The 4,378-nt window shown below is 35.4% G+C and overlaps 1 pseudogene; it reads left to right on the forward strand.

The window, feature by feature from the left end:
* The first annotated feature begins 733 nt into the window (after positions 1–733).
* LOC112128965 (small nucleolar RNA U3) lies at positions 734–812 on the forward strand (annotated as a pseudogene).
* The last annotated feature ends 3,566 nt before the right edge of the window (positions 813–4,378 follow it).

Raw genomic sequence — 4,378 nt, forward strand, 5'->3', positions numbered from 1 at the left:
CAAACCTTAGTGGGTTAAAACCACAGAGGTGTATTTCCCACTCACATTCCTGCTTATCATGTTTGCCTGTGGCTTTGTTCCTTGCCCCTCCATTCTCAGAATAAGCTAATAAAGCAACTCCTCTCTAGAACACAACAGTCACTTGGCAGAAGGAACAGAAAGATGGTGGGACTCTGAAAGCTTTTTCTTGGAAATGGTGAACATTTTATTAATGAAAAGCAGGCAGTTATTTGACAAAATCTAACCTAAATGGAGTAAGGAGTATAATACCTCTCCATGTACTGGCCCAGTATGGAGAAGTGGTGAATATTTTCGTTGCAATACTGTATTAGTCTGTTCTCACACTGCTAATAAAGACACATTTGAGACTGGGTAATTTATAAAGGAAAAAGGTTTCATAAACTCACAGTTCCGCATAGCTGGGGAGGCCTCACAATCATGATGGAAAGCAATTAAGGAACAAAGTCACGTCTTACATGGTGGCAGACAGGAGAGAGCTTGTGCTGGGGAATTCCCATTTATGTAACCGTCAGATCTCCTGAGACTTATTCACTACCATGAGAACAGTGTGGGGGAAACTGCCCTTATGCTTCAATTATCTCCACCTGGCCTTACCCTTAACATGTGGGGATTACTACAGTTCAAGGTGAGATTTGGGTGGGGACACAGCCAAACCGTATCAAATACCATCTACTTCACCTTTCTATCTCAGTCATTAAAATGCTAATTATCCAAGACTATACTTTCAGGGATCATTTCTATAGTTTGTTACTAGAGAAGTTTCTCTGAACGTGTAGAGCACTAAAATGCTAATTATCCAAAAAGACCCATGTCACTAAGATGCTTTTCCCCATTCTCCCAGCCAATACTCCATTGAAAACACAAAGCATATTACTTAAACCTATCTTCTAACCTTATTTTTCTCGACTTTTCTTAATCTATCATTCCTCAAAACCCCATATTCCGATTGCAAGTTTTACTAAGACCTGGTGGCTATGGCATGTAACACTCAGCAAAATGCCTTGAACACAGTAGATGTTAATAAATGTTTATTGAACGTAGTTGATTTAATCACATGTAAGGAGACACTGAATACTTTTATGCTAAGAAGAACATGAACAAACTATATTTCAAGCTGATTAATATGGTAACTGAAACAGTATTTGCTTCTTTAAGCATCTTGGTTTATTTTCTTATGTAAATATGTTCCCACGATGTACAGGGTGCACAGAGCTAATTACCTTCCTTTGCTTGGTATGCAACAGACCAGAAAACCTAAAATTATTCTAATCCAAGTGTTTTTCCAAATGGCTTCTCTACGACCCACATTGATTCGGTATAGCAAAAGTAAAATTTACATGGCAAAGATAATTTTTTTGATAATGCAGTATAAAGAGAACGGTATAATACAGTCAGATCTTTTGACTTCAGGGTCTTGTGACACTGTCAGTGTATGTCTAATATTTAGTGTAAAGTTGGAAAAGAGTGACAATTGAATAAATAAATGAAAAATGGATAAAATAATGTGTTCAAAAAAGAAGAGTAATAATAAATTTTAATTAACAGATTTACATAAAAATATAGTTTCCACTGAAAACATGGGATTGTATCAAATATCAGACCTAGTTAAGTCCTGCATACATGAGGCTGAAAAAATAATTCTATCAAAGAAAAATCTGGAAAGTTTAGATATAGCTATTTCTTATTTGACAATGTGGTCAAGAGAATAGTAGTTCTTTACAAGAACACCAATATGCATATGTAAACATATCAGTATACATTAAGGCTTAAAATGTATTTCTTAAAAGTATTTATTTTATAAAAGAAAAACAAAACAAAAACGAACAGACAGACTCAAGCTGTTTTTATGGGGTCTTCTTTAACTAACTGAATCTGAGCAGTATATATGATGGTTTACATTTCACCGTCAATGTCTGTAACTTAGTAAAAGTTAATCGTGTGTTCATTTTATGTTACCATACGCAGCCCCACCAGCAGCAGCGTGAATGACCTAAGCCAGTAAAATCAAACACTGCAGAGACTGTTACATCTGAATGGAACAATTCATGTAAAGTAGATGAATTCCAGGTTTTCAATCAGGAACAGAACAATAGTTAGGAAAACTGCCAAACCCCAAACTCATAAACACTAGGTTAAAACAATAATACAAATATTGTCTCATTGTATTCATAAAAAGAAAGCTGTCTATAGAAAATTTTTTGTTTGAAATCTTTGTGGTTATCAAGGGTTTCACTTTCCATTTAAACAGTGTTTCATTTAACAATCCTGCTTAAGTCAGTATGTTCGGTCAGGGATAGTAAGACTAGATATGAATGCTAGTCTTATTATTTACTCAACTTCCTCTCCTTTGAATAATTCAAATGGCAAACACTATAAATAATTTACTGGGAAAATATTTCCATTTTACTGCACCCAAGTGGTAAATTGTAACATCAAAATTATATCACTTTTATTATTGAAAAACATAATTTCAGAATATGGCCTATATACCAGCAACTGTCAAGCCATTAGATGAAAATATATCCAGAGGGAGTGTTTATTGAATAAGTACAATTGAGTTCTTAACACTTTTGAAAACCAAAATGTGATTAGAGTCCTATAGAACAAACCCTAAAAATAATAATAATAACAGGAATAATAATAATAAAGCTTAAAATATATTGAGTGCTTACTATAATCCAGACACAGTTTTATATTCCTTATGTTTTATTTTATTTAATTTTCATAAAATGCTTCTTATGTGGGAATTAAATAGAGAGAAAACTAAGGCATAACTTGGTTGAAAATCTTGCATAGGGCTATGTAGCCAGTTAGCAGTAGAACTAGAATTTGAATCCAGGCAGGCTGACTCTAGAGAATGCACTCTGAACCACAATATGTATTTATATGCCTCATACATCTCTATGATGAATAAAATACCTAGACTTTCCATGTCAAATATTCAAATTGCAACTTGAAAGCACATATTTCTCCAGGGATGGAAACCTCTATTTCATTGTAATCTTACTCACAGAATTGCCATCCAATACACCAACACGTAAGAGAAAACCATAAAGAAACAAGGTTTTATGGATACTGATGCGCTTCATTAATTTTTTCATTCATTTATCTAATATGTATTGAGCACCCGTGGTGTCCCAGCACCTAGACATTGTATTACCTTCCTCCTGATGTTATAATTAATTACTACAAAGTTAGTAGCTCAAAACAACACAAATTTGTATTCTCTCACAGTTCTGGAAGGTCAGAAGTCCAAAATCAAGGTGTTAGCAAAGCTTCATGCCTCTGGAGGCTTCAGGAAGGAATTTATTTTTTTGCCTTTTCCAGCTTCTAGAGACCTTCGTTATTCCTTGGCTTTGGGCTCTTTTCTGCATCTTCAAAGTGCATTACTCCAAACTGGTTCTATTGTCAAATCTCCTTTTTCTTTTTTTTTCCTTTAATTATACTTTAAGTTCTAGGGTACATGTGTACAACGTGCAGATTTGTTACATATGTATACATGTGCCATGTTGGTGTGGTGCACCTATTAACTTGTCATTTACATTAGGTATATCTCCTAATGCTATCCTTCCCCCCTCTCCCCACCCCACAACAGGCCTCGGTGTGTGATGTTCCCTTTCCTGTGTCCAAGTGTTCTCATTGTTCAATTCCCACCTATGAGTGAGAACATGCGGTGTTTGGTTTTTTGTCCTTGCGATAGTTTGCTGAGAATGATGGTTTCCAGCTTCATCCATGTCCCTACAGAGGACATGAACTCATCCTTTTTTATGGCTGCATAGTATTCCATGGTGTATATGTGCCACATTTTCTTAATCCATTCTATCACTGATAGACATCTGGGTTGGTTCCAAGTCTTTGCTATTGTGAATAGTGCTGCAATAAACATACGTGTGTATGTGTCTTTATAGCAGCATGATTTACAGTCCTTTGGGTATATACCCAGTAATGGGATGGCTGGGTCAAATGGTAAATCTCCTTTTTCATTTTGAGCTTTTTGCTTCTCGCTTACCAGGAGCCTTGTGATTACATTGGACTCACCTGGATCATTCAGGATAACAAAGTCAAGACCCTTTTGCCATATAACGTGACATATTTATAGGCTCTGGGGATCAGAGTGCAGACTTCTTGGGGGAATATTAGTGTGTCTATCATAGGGATGGTCCAAAAACCAAAAGATAAAAAGTACAGATATTACCCTTGAGACATTGGAGGAGCTGCTAAAGGATATAATACAGGGAGGGATACAATTTGATTTTAGAAAAGAGTATTTTGGCAGCTCCAAAGAGCCAAATTATTGATTTAATCTTTTTGAAAATATTATAAGTTGAATTAATGTAGCAGAAGTAAAAATGGAGAG

The sequence above is a fragment of the Pongo abelii genome, chromosome 15, assembly GCF_028885655.2.
Source record: "Pongo abelii isolate AG06213 chromosome 15, NHGRI_mPonAbe1-v2.0_pri, whole genome shotgun sequence".
NCBI lineage: Eukaryota > Metazoa > Chordata > Mammalia > Primates > Hominidae > Pongo > Pongo abelii.